The sequence below is a fragment of the Zea mays genome, chromosome 5 (assembly GCF_902167145.1).
Source record: "Zea mays cultivar B73 chromosome 5, Zm-B73-REFERENCE-NAM-5.0, whole genome shotgun sequence".
Lineage (NCBI taxonomy): Eukaryota > Viridiplantae > Streptophyta > Magnoliopsida > Poales > Poaceae > Zea > Zea mays.
The window spans coordinates 115,829,410-115,848,558 of record NC_050100.1 but is presented as its reverse complement, the minus strand read 5'-3'; positions in this window follow the sequence as shown (position 1 = coordinate 115,848,558).

The following is a 19,149-nucleotide window of genomic DNA, read 5'->3' as shown; positions in this document are numbered from 1 at the left end:
TTTGGGTAGGACGGTGTTACCGACTGTAGCTCGATGGTTCGTGCTAGGCACACGAGAGACGATGGACAATTTTATACAGGTTTGAGCCGCTTGGAGAGGCGTAACACCCTACTTTCTGGTGTGGATCTTTATGTGGTGGGATTACATGGGGATTCTCTTGTTCGAAGGATGCTAGAGAATGGAGTAGATGGCTAATGATTGAGTTGTCCTTTGATGGGGTGCCCCCTAGGCCTTATATACTCGGCCGTGGGGCGTTACATGCGGGGTATGATAAATATGTGCTCCTAAGTAATAGTGAACCGACTGAACTTATCTCCCTATTATTCTGCCGGCTTATCCTCGTTTAGTTCTGACGTCCAAGGGCGCTGCGCGGGAGAATCAGAACAATGCTGCGGATAATGTTTAAACCCAATGAGCCGTCTGGGCTCGAGTCTGTCCAATCTTGCGTCGATCCATTCTGCCAGTGATTCCTCCCCTGGCCCACGAAGGAATGGCCTTGCGAAGTAATGGGCCTAGAGTCTTTCGCGACGCCTTCTAGCCTTCTAGTGGATCCGGGGGATATCTGTCCCCCATAGTTCAACCGTTATGCTACCGAAATTCCGATCATTCGTTCGTTCGTTCGTTCATAATTCCTATTCATCGTTCATCGTTCGCTCATAGTCACTATTCATCGTTCGTTCATACGAACTATTTACCATCACTATTCACATTACTATTCATCAGTACTATTCAATGTTACTATTCATCATCGTTACTATTCATCATCGTTACTATTCATCGATCATCCGATCACCCCAAATTTTAACTACTCATCCATCATGCTGTCCAGTTCACCTAAGGCCTGCCAGACCAATATTCCAGTCATACGAATTCCGGTGACTATGATTTTCCTTCAGTAAGAACTTCCCATCTGGTCACCCATCCCAGATTTTCTCCAAGTTGAGCACGCTTAACTTTTGGATTCTTTCGAGCCAGGCTTTCAAACTCAGATTCCAATAATTCTTGTTTCTAAGTTCTTATCAAATTATTCCCTATCCAACCATGTCATCCCTTAAGCATGGTTCATATTCTAGAAAACTCCCAAAATACTCTTGTCCCATATTCTGCCTATAGTTTCCTTGTTCAGACTAAGTCAGATGATTCACTCGTCACTGTTCTCACCAACAGTTATCTCTACTGTACTACACCACACACACCTAGCTACCCTCTCCCTCTCCACACACTCAACACCCTCAGCCAAGGCAAACACCCCACCCACTCAGTTACTCCGCTCTGTCGGCTACGCGCATAGTGTCGCTTCGCCTCCAATTCACCCTCCTGGTAAGCACCTCCACTCCACCACCAGTAATATCACAACACCATATGACACAGATTCTGCTCAAGACTCTACCCATCCATATATCACCATTCTGAGCACTATACTAAATATTTTTTTGATATACTTGCTAGTTTATATATTTGCTTGTTCATGTTGCATAGTTATCGGAGCATTCGTGCTATCTCGTGGAGGCCAGATCTGCAGGTCTAAGCCAGGTGGTGGAGCCAGAAGCCAGTTCCGCGAGCTCTCACCCTTTCACCGGTTAAAGCAATGGCAAGCTCACTTGATCCCTTTGATGCATAAATTACCTATGATTTTTCAACTACAACCCTTAGCCTGTTATTTTATGCATGATATGATTTTGAGACAAGTTATTATGGCCACCCAGCCTTTTGCCGTAATCAATCTTTATACTCCTTGATATCTTTGTCATAAATGATTTGAGAAAATGTGTGAGTTTTCAAAAGAAAATGCTTTTCAAAATGGGTATGATGAAGGGTTGTCACCCTTATCACCCTTGAGTGGGATGATCAGGGACTCCCTGGTTTAGGGTAGGGCCTAAGGTGATGGCTCATCTGGGTTAGGTGTGAGCATGAAGGATTGTCCCTCTCGCCTAAGGACCGGTTTGTCATCACTCCTTACCTATACTCTTATCAAGTACAACCACTCGAGACTGTATGGGTGGTCGCTCAATCTGAACTTGTACGGTCCGAACCCCAGGGTTATGATGGCTGGGGAGCACTAGGAGGATAAGAAGGGGGAATGTTTTGTCTGGTTTGGGCATGGTGGTCGCCTGACTCCTTCCGGTATAATCGTTAAGGTAAGGACGTGCAAGGAAAGAAAGAGATTTGGCATTCAAATCTCACGACGGTGAGATTGCAGAAACCGGTCTAGTGGGTAAAGTGTACACCTCTGCGCAGAATTTTGAAAACCTATTCGAATAGTACGCGTCCACGGATATGGATGAGTCATGGCATGGATTTGACAATTAGTGTTTTGTTTTCCAAAAATGCTTTTGAAAAGTGGTTTTAAAAGGTCCGGTGGTCGAGCCGTGAGCTATGGTGGACGACAAGTCCAGTAGTTTTTTTTGAAAATGAAAACCAGTGGGAAACTACTGAGATACCTGGATGGTTTAGTCCAAGGGATTTTGTTCTATATTTAAAAACTTCTTGCTCCTTTGGGAGAGGATGCACTTTGAAAAATATAAAATGTTTTACAAAATAACCCTGCATCAAATATTGGTATTTCTGCAAAATATCCTGAGATCCACATACTCCTTGCATTATATCTAATTTCCCCATTCTGTGGGTGAAGGTGGGCTGCTGAGTACGTAAGTACTCACCCTTGCTTATTTGTTGTTTTTCAGAGAAGGAGATCGCTGATCGGGTAAGAGTTACGCCTGTTCCCAACCTTGTGTGTGGCTGTTGGAGAGCTGATTTGCTTCGCTGCTTATATCGGGCTCCTTCAGCCCCACTCTGATGATATGTTCCGAGTTGTGGACCAACTCTTAAAGTTGATCGCCACCTTTATAGGTTTGTCTCGTTTAAGTAGATCTGAAATCATCTGATGTATAAATGTGTTTACTAGCCTCGTGGGACTAGTAATTGTATCACATTTGAGTCCCAAGGGATTGGGGCGCTTCAGATGTGCAGCAGGAGCTTGAGGAAGCTAACGACCACCTGGACATGCACCACCTGGAGATGGAGGCCAATGAGGCTGCAAGCGAGGGAGAGGAGGCTCCCGAGGAGCTAGGACCAGCCCCTGGTACCAATGCGACTGCCTCCGTGATGCCCCCTTCGCCCGTATCCAGTGTCGCTTCCACTACTCAGGGTTGATGGGTCATTTTGACGCTTTAGGAGGATAGAAACCCACGCGAGCTTAGTTGACGTCAGATTTTGAGCTAGGCTAACGGGTACTTTCCCCTAATTGATGTAACCCATGAGAACTTTTGTGAGCAATGAAGTGATTGTAATCATGTTATCCTCTTTCGAATTGATGTTATGTTATGACATTTTATTTCCGTATGATATAAAGCATATTGTTCAGAAATATGAATTAGGATAAAAATGGCAGCAATCTCTGTTTTCAGATGGCAGCTAGGCAGCGTCGCGGGCAGAACGAGCAAGTTCCCGTGCCACCTCCTCCAGCACCCATGGTACAGGAGCTGATGGCTCAGCGTAACGAAATTGTGTGACAGCTCTTGCAGCGTCAGCCCACCCTCAGCAGCATGGTGGAGGCCAGCCGCAGCGACCTCCGACTGTGGCGACCTATCAGGAGTTCCTGAGCACGCAACCGCCCTTGTTCACCAAGGCAGAGGATCCATTGGACGCCGACGTGTGGCTACACGTCGTGGAGTCCAAGTTTCCCCTCCTCACGGGAGACTGCCCTGATGACACCAAGGCTCGCTTCACCACACAGCAGCTTCGCGGACCTGCTCGGACATGGTGGGACCATTTTCGCGCCATGCTACCTGCTAATCATGAAGTTTCTTGGGAGGAATTCAAGTCAGCCTTCAGGGGACACCACATTCCAGTCGGGATTCTTGACCGCAAGTTGAATGAATTCCTAGCACTCAATCAAGGGACCTGTACTATGTTGCAGTATGCCCAGGCCTTCAACGACCTGTGCCAGTACGCGGGGTATCATGCTGACTCTGATGAAAAGAAGAGAGACCGCTTCCGTAGGGGTCTCAACACTACGTGAGCGTCTCAACACTGTCCGGGCTGATAGCTTCAATGAGTTGGTCAACCTGGCCATATCTCAGGAGGACTGTATTGTGGCTCACCAGGCAGAGAAGAAGAGGAAGGCACCAATGTCAGGACCCTCCGCTCCACCCCAGAGGTTCAGGATTGTTTCCAACAATCAGAGCAGAGGATTCCAGTAGTAGGCAGGCAGATGGGTGATCAGGCCACCTCAGCAGCAGCAAGCACCCAACCGCTTTCCAACTCCTGCCCCAAGGAACAATCAACCCCAGCAGCAGCAGTTCTGCCAGGGAAATGGGAACAGGTGCTTCACTTGTGGCATTGCGAGCCATTATGCCAAGAATTGCCCAAGGAATCAGCAGAGGCAGATGCCAGCAAAAAATCAAGACAGAGGAAGGAAGCAGAAGGTGCAAGTCAGGCAAGGGAAGCTCAATTTCACTACTCTGGAGGAGTTACCTGAAGGAGCCCCCATCATGACTGGTATCTTTTCAGTTTTTAATCAACCTGCATTAATTCTGTTTGATTCTGGTGCATCTCATAACTTCATTAGCCAGAGGTTCAGTGCTAAAAGTCAACTGCCTTTCTATCATACCAAAGGGTCTTTCATGATAACAATGCCTGGGGGCAAAATTGCAACAAACCAATTAAATAGAAGTGTGCCTATCTCGCTGGGAAGCTAGATCTTCAAAACCACACTCCTGATTTTGGGATTAGAGGGTATAAACATCATTCTCGGCTGACTGGATGACTCAACACCGAGTGGTGTTAGATGTAGCTGCCAGAACTCTGGAAATCCGTTCTCCTACCTTCGGAGACCTTGCATTGTATCTACCCACCCAAGACTCTACTGGATCATGTGCTTTTGCTATGATAGAGTTACCCTTGAAGAAGATTCCAGTGGTCTGTGAGTATGCAGATGTTTTTCCTGATGAATTGCCAGGAATGCCACCAGACCGGGATATTGAATTCACCATCGAGTTGCAATCGGGAACGACACCTATTTACAAGAGGCCTTACCGGATGCCACCCGCTGAATTGGCAGAATTGAAGAAGCAATTGCAAGAATTGTTGGACAAGGGTTTCATCCACCCAAGTACTTTGACTTGGGGATGTCCAGCCTTGTTTGTGAAGAAGAAAGACGAAAGCTTGAGGCTATGTATAGATTACCGCCCACTCAAGTATCCTTTGCCTAGTATTGATGTTCTTTTCGATCAATTGGTCGGAGCCAAAGTGTTTTCCAAGATAGACCTTCGCTTCGGCTATCATCAGATCAAGATACGAGCAAGTGATGTCATTTGGGCTGACTAATGCACCAGCATACTTCATGTATCTGACGAATTCTATCTTCATGCCTGAACTGGACAAGTTTGTGGTGGTTTTCATCGATGATATCTTGGTGTACTCAAAGAATGAAGAAGAGCACGCCGATCATCTGCATGTAGTGCTCCAACGTCTGTTAAAGCACCATCTTTATGCCAAACTGTCAAAATGTGCTTTTTGGCTAAAGGAAATCAAATTCTTGGGTCACACTATCTCTTAAGCGGGCATAGCTATTGATCCGAATGAAGTGCAAGAGGTGATGAACTGGAAGCCACTACCAACTGTCCGTCAGATTCGAAGCTTTCTGGGATTGGCCGGTTATTATCGAAGATTCATTCCGGACTTCTCTCGAATTGCGAAGCCCATGACTGAATTGTTGAAGAAGGGAGCCAAGTTTGATTGGGATCAGAAGTGCGAAGATGCTTTCCACACCTTGAGGCAGCATCTGACCACAGCACCCGTGTTAGCGCAACCCGACAATAGTAAACCTTTTGATGTGTATTGTGATGCCTCTGGCACTGGACTAGGTTGTGTTTTGATGCAAGACAATCGGGTCATTGCCTACACATCAAGGGCACTCAGGCCTCATGAGCAAAATTATGCCACTCATGACTTGGAGTTAGCAGCCGTGGTTCATGCATTGAAGATATGGAGACACTATTTGATGGGAACCCACTGAAACATCTACACAGATCATAAGAGCCTCAAGTACATCCTTACTTAGTACTCAGGCTGATCTCAACATGAGGCAAAGGAGATGGCTAGAGCTGATCAAGGACTACGACTTGGAGGTACACTACCACCCAGGAAAAGCCAATGTGGTGCTTGATGCCTTGAGTCGGAAGTCACAATGCAACTGTGTTATGATGGATTCCTGCATCAACACTCTGTGTGATGAGTTGAGCAAGATGAAGATTGATGTTATTCCTTCTCGTGCCTTTCTCACATTTCTGTTGAGCCAACTTTAATTTGTGAGACCAGATAATCATGGCCCAACTCAGTGATAAGGGAGTGCAAATTATTAAGGAGAACTGTTGGGGACCTTCGGCGTCCGAAGGTCCTCAAAAACAGGATTTAACAGTATTTCTGTAGTACAATATGTGAACAGGTACCCTCAGACTAAAGTCGGCATTGCAGCAGACCGGAATAATACGAAGCTTGATACAGAGCCGAAGGTGTTGAGCAAGAAAGCTTCGGCGTAACAGCAAAGAGTGGAACCGACTTAAAGATGAAAAGGCTATTCAGACCTCAATAGATTACTATAGAGTTATTGTCAGATGTAAAGGGCATGAATGTAATTTTGTAAGGGCTGTGTCCCGTGTCTATAAATAGGTGAACAGTATCCCCGTACTGTTCACGCTGACTTGGCATTCGCTTTTTGCGTCACGCTTGTATTATCATTTCCTTCCGATCGGAGGTACACTTATAGTTCAATAATACTTTTGTTTATGTTCAATAATAATAAATGATTGTTCATGTGCTCTTTTGCATTCTTTATACTTTATCCTTCGTCATTGTTTGATGAATTTATGAAGGTATGACCTTCATAACCTTTGTCCGCAAGTCATTACATCCTAAGGGAAATAATGCTTCGGGGGACGAAGGGCGTTAACAATTAACATTTTTTATGTTGCCTTGTTCTTAACTCATAGCACTTGAGAACAAGTCCCCAACATTGGCGCCCACCTCCGGTGAACTCACTTCCATTTCTTGAGCTTCTCAACACCTTCGGAAGGCATCACCTTCGTCATGCCGCCGAAGAAGGCTTCAGCACCAGGGGCTGGCACGCTGCAGCCGCTGGACCCCAATCAAGACGTCCTTTCTCTTAGAGAGGCACGAAGCCAGAAGAGGAAGGCTACCAGTCCAACACCTCCGGAGGATGATCTAGATCAGGAGATTCAAAATCTGGAAATCCTTCAGCAGCAGGTTCAACGCAAGAAGGAGAAGATGGCCAGGCTAGCTGAACTGCAGAGGCAGATAGATGAAGCCTCTGAAGAAGTTCGTCATCTTGCTCAGGATGAGCAACACCGAAGGCCTCAGCATCAAGACCTTCATCAGGAGGGTTTTCCCAACGAAGATGACTGGTATGACAATTTCCATCATGGGAATTTTGTTTTTGATGATGCTTCTCCCTTGTCCGCTGAGCTGCAGGCTACACCTTGGCCTCCGTCCTACAAGCCGCCTCAGCTCCCCGTATTTGATGGCCATTTAGACCCGAAGCAGTTTTTGATGAGCTACGAAGCAACAGTGTCTTCGTACGGTGGCAACGCTTCAGTCATGGCCAAATCTTTTGTTATGGCTGTCAGAAGCGTTGCTCAAACCTGGTATTCCTCCCTTCGACCAGGAACGATTACCTCATGGCAGAAGCTGAAGGACTTGCTGTTGACTAGCTTTCAAGGGTTTCAGACAAAGCCGGTCACTGCTCAGGCTCTCTTCCAATGCACCCAGGATCATGAAGAATACCTTCAGGCATATGTCCGAAGGTTTCTACGATTAAGGGCACAGGCGCCAACAGTGCCCAATGAGATTGTCATTGAGGCTATGATCAAGGGGCTTCGGCCAAGGCCGTCAGCACAGTATTTTGCCAGGAAGCCACCACAAACGCTGGAAAAGCTGCTCCAGAAGATGGACGAATACATTCGAGCTGACAATGATTTTCGTCAAAGAAGGGAGGAGGCTTTCAGGTTTTCTGAAATAACCAGGGGCTTCGGAGGAAGGTTTTACCCGAGGCATGTCAGGTCAATTCACAATTCCACTCAGAATGATGATAAAGGGAGTCAGCAACAAAGGCCACAATATTCCTCACAGGCTTCAGGGCAACAACAAAGTTCCTTTCGACCTCCAGCTCCAAGAGGCAGAGGCGCCAGGGGCTTCGGAGGAAGATTTGGCGATCAACCAAGACGAATCTTTTGCTTATTCTGCGGTGAGAACAAAGGCCATACTACCAGGATGTGCCATGTCACTATTCAGAAGCAAAAGGAAATAGCTGAAGCAGCAGCACAACAAGCTCAGCCGAAGCAGGTCATGCATACAGCTTCGTATCATTCGCCCTACATCCCAGAGTATGTGGGCAACCATCCTGCAGTCTCTGTTGCTTCGGCAAGTCAGCCTCAAGCTTCCTGGCAACAGCCTCCGCCTCCACCTCCGTTGCAGCAAGGCCAGCAGCCAGAAGGGAGCCAATATGCTCCGCATCAAAGGGACTTCAGAGAACAGTCCGAAGCTCGCACGGTCAACAGCACTGTGCCAGAATCAAAGCACATCTATTGACAAATATCCTACCCTAATAGCAGTCTTTTTCATTCAGTTTTATTTTCTGTAATAAAGGACATTGTTTAGGTTTCATGTAATTAGTCTCGGTGATTCCTACAAAAATATGTTTTCTTCACAGGCTTATGATAATAAAAAGGACCTTCAGACTATCGAAAATTTTTCGAAGCAACAAAAAGTCGTTCTAAGGAACGCAGAGTAAGTTTAACGAAGTCACAAAAAGTCGTTCCGAAGGGAGCGCAGTGTAAGTTTTCTGCTCCAAAGTCGTTCCAAAAGGAATGCAGAGCATACAGCGAAAAGTCAACGCTGATACCGCCTAAGTAAAAGGCGAAGAAGCTCCAAAGACGTTCCTAAGGGAATGCAGAGCTTACAGCGAAAAGTCAACGCTGATACCGCCTAAGTAAAAGGCGAAGAAGCTCCAAAGACGTTCCTAAGGGAATGCAGAGCTTACAGCGAAAAGTCAACGCTGATTCCGCTGAAGTAAAAGGCGAAGAAGCTCCTAAGGGAGGCTTATAGCGAAAAGTCAACGCTGATTCACAAAAAGATTATGTGTTTTATCGCGCAAATATGCGTGTATCTTCGGAATATCACCTTACATAGCATAGCATCATCACATCATCTTTGCATAACATAAGCATCATACATCATACTGCATGTGGCATAAGAAGGAAATATGATATCAATCTTCGGGAAAACGCTTTGAAAGAAGGGCAAATCATGCCAAGTCACAAGGAGAAACAATATTGATTTCTGAAGTATAGCCTTGAGGAATGTTTCTACGAAGCTTCAAAACTTTCCAGGATACTTCGGATATTGTTGTGATAAGTGGTAATTTCTCTTCACGAAGCATGAAAAGAAGGGAAGGTGTTTTTCGTCAAAGACTCAAAAAAGGTACGTATGTAAAGTTTCATGCATCGTAAAGAATTGAACCATAAAGAAAGATAAAACAAATATATTACATACAGGATTACAAGATATTACACATGTTACATTTAAAATGTTTTTACAAATAGCATCTAGTCTTCCCTAAGTACCACTTCTGCAGCTTCGTTCAACAGTCGATCGACAACTTCATCCATAATATCTTCGGCCATCTTTTTAATTTCGTCGTCCCCCTTCGGCTGAGGGCCCGAAGGCGCTTTAGTCGGATCTGAAGCAGGACACAGCTACATTGCTATTACAAATCGCAAACAGATCTTAAAAGCCTAAAGATTACAACACGATAAAAACTATTATTTAGTACCTAATTGACCTTCGGCTTCTGCGCTCTTGACAGCAGCCTCAGCTACTTCTCTTGCATCGTGAATGCCCTTTTCACTTCTTCGAATAATTTCTCCGGCCATTTCTCGGCCACCATTATCCCAGATATCGGTAAAAAACTTTCCACCAATTATGCTAGCTTCGGCCGAAGGATCTTTTGTATCTTCAAAGGACAAAGCAGCTTCGGACTGTGCTAAAATTTTTACATGTTCGCAGCCCTTCTTCTCTAAAATGGCGGCAATCCCTCTGGCGCCAGAAAAGGCACATATATCTCCTCGGCTATTTAAAATTTCTTCGAAGGCTTCAGTTTCGTGGTCAATCCATTCAATGACACCTTCGGGATTGCCCCTCGAAAAGTTTTCCTCACTTGAGAATGCGCCGACCTTGGCGAAGCTAGCCTTTAATTTTTTAACACAATCTATAGATTTATTGTAGCATCTCTTTTTGGATGAACGAAGTTCTTCAACAGTCACTTCTAGGTGATCTGCCCATTGATCGCTGAGTTCACGCTTTGTTTCTTCAAGTATACGTTCTTCTTTGGCTCTGGCCAGTTGTTTCCGAAGGTCTTCAATTTCGCATTTCTGAGCTTCAGCTTGACTCTTAAAAGCAGCTTCGTCCTCCTTTATTTTATCTATCAATGAGTATAATATTTTGTCTTTTTCGAGACCTTCGTTCCTCAGTTCAATTACTTCGGAACGAAGGTTGCTCAGGGCTATAGTACACCCTTCGTCTTCAGCATCTTTCTGTGCTCTAAGAGCATTGCTAAGTATCAAACCCTGCAAAAAGAAATATGTGTGTGTCAGTGGGTTTAAACGAACAGAAAAATACAAGGATTTCATATATCGTACCTTTAAGCTATTGTAAGCCAGGCTGTCAGCCAGATCGTTCTTCGACAGCACTGAGAGCCCGTCTTCTAAAGTCGGGAATCCGAAGCTCTTGCTCATCTCCCGGCAGACGGAAATTTCTTTGCTGTCGGGAAGACAATACAAGAAGTCTTCTTCTCCGCTGCCATTAAATATTAACGCCCCCTTTGGATATTTCAGTTTTTGGGCATAATGTTGAGCCTCTTGTTCTTCTTTTTCTGATAATTTTTTCCCCGAAGCATGACGGAAAATATAATCACGAATTTTGAGGGATGCTTCGGGGGCAACAACACCGGGTTCTTCAACAAAAGTTGGCTTTGTTATTTTTTCTGCCTCACTTTCCAAGGGTTTTCCCTTTGCGGGCTCTGAGGGCCCAGCTTCGGCTTCAGCCCCTTGCTCTGGAATTTTAGAACCAGAAGTTTCAGCTGTTGTTTCAAGAGTAACAGCAGCCTTCTTCGGAGGTGTGCTCGAAGATTTGATCGTTTCTAGTACATCTAGCACATTAGCCATTCTCTTCCTCTTCGGAGTTACGACTGGCATTTTTTCATTTTTTGTCCCAATGATTGCTGTAGGACTCAAAACTTCTGATGTTTTAAAGCCCTCAGATGCTTCTTTCACCTCTTCCATTTTTTCTGTGAATAGCGCTTCGGCCTTCTCTTTCGTTTCCGGTAACGAAATCTTTGGTTGCTCCAATTCTGTCGTTGTTGGCACTTCGGCTGTTTCTGCGACTTCTGGCAGCAAAGTTGGCTCGGTTGGTTTTTCAGCTTCGGTGGCCAAAGAAGTTTCTCCGGTAAACTCAGGCACCGAAGCTGGTTCAATATAGCGCGGCCGATGCGTAAGAACCTTTATTTTCTTCCTTTTCGGTTCTGGCTCGCTAGGAGCAGCTGCAGTTTCTTCCTTTGCAGAGGTTGTGTTTTTTCTCTTCTGCCTTCGGGTGGGATAGCAATAGTCAGGGTAGACAAACCCAATGGCATCAAATACTCGATTCAGCCTCTTCTTTTTTCGGCCTCCGAAGGCTGCTGACATTGCAGTATCTTCGGCCTTCGAGTAGGTCCCAAGCAGCTCATCACTTAAATTGTCAATGCTTTTCAACCACTCATCATCTGGCTCAATAAATTTATCTCCAAACTTAAAAGTGTACTTAAACCTGATAAGTCCACCTTCGTCGGCCTCTTTAATGGTTTCTTGTGGCATTTCCCATTTCTCCGCAAGCGGCCACACCCTGAAGGCGATATGCTCTTGTACTAAGTCTCTTGTTCCTATAAAAGAGCAGACAATTCCGAAGGCTCTCTGGCATTCTTCGGCAGCTTCATTCATTTCAACCTTCGGCCTGCGAAGGCCGAAGCTTTGCCAAATAGGGCGCATAATTATACCCTTGATGTCTTCTCGTGCTTTCAGGTCATTTTTTACATAGAACCACTCTGTCATCCAGCCGCTGGGCCATCTTTTCCGAAAAGTTGGCACGGGGCAGCTTGACCCAGACCGAGAAACAAAGTTGTAGCAGCCAAAGTTATTGTGATACTGTTCCTTACCCCAAGGTATTGTCTCGTATGATAATTCGTGAATATTGCAGAAACTTTTTGCATCAGGCTTCAGACCCTGGCTTCGCACGGCCCACACGAAGATATTCAGCCTTATGATTGCCTCGGGGGTAAGTTGGTGAAGATAGACTTCAAAGATCTTCAGCACTTCCACGACGAAGCTGCTCAAGGGCAATCGCAACCCAGCCTTCAAAAAGCTTCGGAACACCACGACTTCATTTTCTTCGGGGTCTGGGCAAGTCTTCTCCCCTTCGTCGGCCCTCACAACGGACAGATCCCGGAAATACCTTCCTCTCATATTAACAAGATGATTCTCTTTGATAGTTGATTTACCATAAACTGAATGGCTTGGTCGCCAGGGGCGATCTTCGGAGTCTTCGCCACCGCTGTCCACATCATAACTTTCACTGTCACCAGTATCTTCAGACAGCCCTTCCAGAATTTCCTTGGTGATCTTTTCTGTGTTGGTCTTCGACATTGCTATAAGAAACCCTAAGTTCTTCTCTTCATCAAGACTCAGCTTCATCTCAGCAGCAGCCTTCTTAGCAGCTTCAGACATCTTCGGAAACACTAAAAAACTGTTTTCAAAGCCGAAGCTTCAAAGCTAAAAGCTTAGCAGATCACAGTGCACAAGAGCTAAAAAATGAGTGAGCGGGAGTGGTTGGCCAGAAAGCGTGCAAAATAAGTTTGCGGTATGGCCGTATTTATACGCTCGGTGCGTTGAAAGTTGAAAGACCCCACTTGTCATTGAATGTTGCTATTCTAGCAAAGGGAAGGTGTTTTTTCGGACCTTCGGCGTAAAGCCTTCGTTCATATCGCAATCTGAATTTATTATTTCAAACAAATTAATATTGCGAGGGGCTACTGTTGGGGACCTTCGGCGTCCGAAGGTCCTCAAAAACAGGATTTAACAGTATTTCTGTAGTACAATATGTGAACAGGTACCCTCAGACTAAAGTCGGCATTGCAGCAGACCGGAATAATACGAAGCTTGATACAGAGCCGAAGGTGTTGAGCAAGAAAGCTTCGGCGTAACAGCAAAGAGTGGAACCGACTTAAAGATGAAAAGGCTATTCAGACCTCAATAGATTACTATAGAGTTATTGTCAGATGTAAAGGGCATGAATGTAATTTTGTAAGGGCTGTGTCCCGTGTCTATAAATAGGTGAACAGTATCCCCGTACTGTTCACGCTGACTTGGCATTCGCTTTTTGCGTCACGCTTGTATTATCATTTCCTTCCGATCGGAGGTACACTTATAGTTCAATAATACTTTTGTTTATGTTCAATAATAATAAATGATTGTTCATGTGCTCTTTTGCATTCTTTATACTTTATCCTTCGTCATTGTTTGATGAATTTATGAAGGTATGACCTTCATAACCTTCGTCCGCAAGTCATTACATCCTAAGGGAAATAATGCTTCGGGGGACGAAGGGCGTTAACAATTAACATTTTTTATGTTGCCTTGTTCTTAACTCATAGCACTTGAGAACAAGTCCCCAACAAGAACCTCCATCAGAAGACAGAGAAGTTAAGTGTTTCCGCCAAGATGGGAAGGGTATATTGTGTTTTGGAAGCAGATTGGTGGTTCCTAAAAACAAGGATCTCAAGAAGAAAATCTTGGATGAGGCTCATCTCTCCAAATTCTCCATGCATCCAGGAAGCACCAAAATGTACCATGATCTGAAGCCCTCGTATTGGTGGACCAGAATGAAGAGGGAGATAGCCCAATATGTATCAGAATGCGACACATGTCAGAGGATAAAGGCAAGCCACTTAAAATCAGCTGGTGCCTTGCAACCCCTATCGATACCTTCATGGAAATGGGATGACATCAACATGGATTTTATTGTGGGTCTGCCCAACACCTCTCGGCATCATGATTCGATTTGGGTCATTGTGGACCGATTGACAAAAGTGGCACATTTCCTTCTTGTGCACACCACCGATAAGGCTCAGAAGTATGCAGAGCTGTACATTGACTGAATCATGTGTTTGCACAGATTACCCCGGACCATTGTTTCTGACCGAGGAGCCCAATTCATTGCTAGATTTTGGGAACAATTGCAAGACTCTTTAGGAACCAAGCTGATAAGGAGTTTAGCTTACCACCCACAGACTGATGGTTAGACCGAAAGGGTAAATCAAATTCTTGAAGATATGTTAAGGGCTTGTGCGATCAATTACGGCAAGAACTGGGATAAGTGCCTCTCTTTGGCAGAGTTTGCTTATACAATAGTTATCAATCTAGCCTGAAGATGGCACCTTTCGAAGCCCTATATGGAAGAAGGTGTCAAACACCCCTCAATTGGTCTCAGCCTGAAGAAAGAGAAATTTTTGGACCTGACTTAGTGACTGAAGCCGAAAGGAAAGTCAAGCTAATCAGGAAGAATCTAGAAGCTACTCAGGCCAGGCAAAAGAGTTACCATGATAAGAGAAGAAAACCCCTCCAGTTTGAAGTGGGAGATTTCGTTTATCTGAAAGTATCACCCACCAAAGGAGTGTAAAGGTTTGGGATCAAAGGCAAGTTAGCCCCTCGCTACATTGGACCTTATGAGATCGTGGAAGCATGTGGACCCGTGGCATACAAATTGAAGCTACCTCTAAAAATGGCTGCCATCCACAATGTATTCCATGTGTCCCAACTGAAGAAATGTGTTTGATTGCCGACCAAGATCATAGCAGAACCAGAAGTGGAGATAGAGCTAGATCTATCATACCAAGAGTACCCTTCCAAGGTTCTGGATTGCAAAGAAATATCAACTCGAGCTAAATCGATCAAAATGTATAAGATCCAATGGAGTAATCACTTAGAGGAAGAGGCTACTTGGGAGACTAAGGAATTTCTACGTTCGAATTTCCCCGATTGTCTACCTAAGGGCATTGGTACGTAACCATGCCCAACCCCTCCCCCCGCCCTTTGAATCTAAATATAAGAAAAATTACCTTAACATAAAATGAGTCAGTTGTAAGAGTAAAATTAAGAGGACTTCTGAAGTTGCAAAGAAGATGACATTCGAAGAGCAGTATAGTAAGAAGAACCTTAAGGAACAAACCACCAAATTCAAGCAAGCCTTAACCTTCACTTCACCTCGAAGGTCCCAGATCCGAATCTCGGGACGAGATTCCTTTAAGGGGGAAGGCTGTAACACTCCCTTTGAAAAATGTCAAACAACAGATTTCTCAATTTTCATAGCTTCTTCTTTGCATAAGAGCAATCATTCCCAAAATTAGTCATTGTCGGTACCCTGAAACTAGGGTACCCCTTACTGCTGTATAAAAATGTGGCAGAACCACCCGAATTATTCCAGCTTAAGTGCCTAAGTCACGCCTCAGGGGCCGTAACACACTTAAATCGGAATAACCCGTCAGTCCCTCAGATCTAGTCTGATAGAGCCACTTAACCAGGATCAAATTCCACAATCTCACTCGAAGGTGAGTCACAGAAGAAATACAATAAAACAGGAAACCTCAATTTAAGTACTGAGTTATTACATAAATCGGAGTTTTTGTGTAGTAAACAAAGTTCACAAAATAAAGTGCAGCGGATAATCGATGTCGTCGGTATCGAGGAATCGGGCAAGGCCTAGCCCACTACTCCTCGTGCTCCTCTCCTGCCGGAGCAACGTCCCACTCGACCGTCCAACCCGGTGGCAGGGTGGTAGGCCAAGTCACACCATCAACCATTTCCTGAATGGTACCTACAAAAATTGTGCCACAAGCAAGGCTGAGTATACTAATACTCAGCTAGACTTAACCAGTGTGAGGAGTCTACTCCTCTACCTCTAGACTATGCAGCTGTTTGGCTGAGGGGTTTGGTTTGCCAAAAGCACTAGCTGTTTCTAAAAGCAAATTTTAGCTTTTCCAATTCTATCATCATTAACTTAGCTAGATTGGCTCCTTCTAAGCATACATGGTAACAATCAATTAGTTCAATCAACAAATTATCTCATGTAACCACATTTCACTTCTTACTCGATGCAGTACAAGGAATCAAGCAGTCTCATTAGCTGCGAGAAGCAGACGATTCAAATCGAGTTTTAACCTTGCAAGGTAAACCTAAACACACGGCATGTCAGGGTACTCCGACCCCACACATGACAACCGTCCCCATCGATTCCCTATTCGCGTCCAGGCCTCACCGCCTTGGCATACAATGCTCCACTGACCCCGGCTGCTGTCGTGCAGTGACCGCACTTGTACCCACCATAGCTAGCATGGGAGACCCAGTCTCAGGTCGCATGAGGGATAAAGTCCGCGCCCGGCTTCACTCATGTACTAGGTTTACCGGTTACCATTTTTCCCGGCATGTGCTTAGTACGTTCAAAAGCTTGACTCAGGTATCCACACATTAATCCTTAATTCATTTTTCCCGTCTCATGGACAAGGCATCCTCCCTGGATCCAAGTCCATAGACTAACATATATCCCGTTATCAAGATGAATACAATCAATTCCTGACCTCGCGCGAGTGCTAGAAAAATCACTCGACTTCTACTGAGATCCTGATTAGCAAGCAGCTACTCGACCTAGCATACTAGTATTCATCTCAAAAAGTAATCCTAAGTTCATGCAACTAGAGGTTTCAAGCAACTCCTACACTTAAGTGCACATTTCAATCCTACAAGCATTAAGTGTAGTAAAGTAGCATATAATAATACGGTTATGCATAAAACCGGGGCTTGCCTTCAATTGCTGGGGCTGCGGGGAGATCCTCAATAGCAGCCTCTGAAGCCTGCTCCTGGTCCTCCTCTTGGACAGGTCCTTGCTCGGGGATGAGCACGTACTCTCCGTTGGCAAGATTACAATCTAATGAATGCAATGCGTAAGATATATGCATGATATGATATGTGCTTTTAGAAATCACAACTTTTAAAGGTGTATGATCTTTTGAGTTAAACAAGCTAACTTTACTTATGTAAGACCCTTTAGTGGTATACTTGGTAATTCGGGTTAAACTTAGCTAAGGTAAGTGGTAGATTAAATTTTTGGGGTTCCACTGAATTCCTTTTAAGTCCTAGGGAGAATTGATAAGTTCTCAAGTTAGACTTATTGGGGTGAGGTTTATTTGTTCTTCCCTTTTCTTTTATTTTCTTTAATGTTTTGGGGTAGGTTCGAACTACAAGTTGCTTTTATAAAATTCTAAAAATTCTGCAAACATTACCGTGGCTGGGTACTGGTGTATGTGTCTCTGTCTCAAAATTTGGGGATCAGAAAGTGAATAGTTTTCTATGGACAAAATTATTAAATTCTAGGGCAGAAGGGGTGCTTTGAACTACAACTATTATTTAACAGTGGGCAATTCTCTAAAACTAATTTTTGCTGGCTTTTAGGTGTTATAACATGACTTGATACAAATTTCTAATCATTAATACCTTTTAATTATTTTTCTATGGTTTTCTCAAGTTTCTAGCCAAATAGATGCTTTCTACTATCACTATATTTGAAACACATCAAACAACAAAGTTCTTATTTTTCTTGGTTATTATTTTGTGCAAGAGCAATCATTCTGAAGTTTGGCATCTTTTTGCTTAAGGGAAGGGGTGGTATGCATTATTTGAATTAAGTGGCCTTTCTCTTAAATCATTAGCAATTGGCATGAGTTTGCTTCTTTTTCATGGGTTGGCATTTTTCTCTGGTAGTTTATCTCATCATGGACTTAGCAAATTTTTGGTTGCCCATTATCACATTAATAGGGGTTGTTCATGATTTATTTGGAAAATGCCTTATTATCACTTTGTATTTATTTTCCTTACTTAAAAAAGTTGGGCTGAGGTGCTCTGTATTTTTGTAGTGGGGCTCTGGTGGTTGTAAGTCCACTGGATTTTTATTATTCATTTTGGTGATAGTTTTGCTGCTCTAATAATTGATTTTCAGTCTATATAAGGCTAAATAAATCATTTTAATTTAACACTGGTCCAAATTAATGGTCTCTGTATTTTTCCTAGGTTCTCTGTTACATAAGTAAACTAGGAAAAATAATCTTAATCATTGTTCATTAATTTCTAATGCCTTTCTGATTTTCCCTAAGTGTTGGACAAAATAGCTTTAAATGAATAACTACATCATAATTTCTAATGCTGGGGTTCCTACTATTTTTAAACAGTGTCTAAATGAGGTTTGAACATCTACAAATTTTCTTTAGTTCAGCACAGAAGAAAAACTAATTTTCCTTAATTAAACCAGGTTTGGTGGGTTTCTGTTTTTAATTTTAAACTCTAAAATTTAGAACAGAAAGCATAGGGTTTATCATTTTTAAATGATAGTTCATAATATTTAGGAGCTAGCAAAATTGGTTTGACAACTTTTTATGAAGAATTCATCAAGTTATGGGTTTTCTAAGTTCTCTGGTCATTTTAAAAAGAATAACAGAATTGGTTTTGTTGGGGACTTGTTCTCAAATGCTAAGAGTTAAGAACAAGGCAACATAAAAAGTGTTAAGTGTTAAAGTCCTTCGTCCTTCGAAGCATTATGTCCCTTCGGGAAATAATGAGTTTCGGACGAAGGTCATAAGAGACATACCTTTGTAAACATAACAAGTAATGACGAAGGATTCATATAAAGCATGAAATATAATATAAGCATCATCATAGAATCATTTCTATTTTATTAACATGGAAAAATAGAAATGATTTCAAATTACAAATGTACCTTCGGTCCTGAGAGAAGGTAAAAAGTACAAGCGTGACGCAAAAGCAAATGCCAAGTCAGCGTGAACAGTACGGGAGTACTGTTCATCTATTTATAGACGCGGGACGCAGCCCACGTAAAATTACATTTATGTCCATTACATTTGTCAATGACTTATGGAAATCTGACAAGGCCCACGTAGTCTTTTCATCTTTAAGTCGGTTCCCCTCTCTGCTATCGCGACGA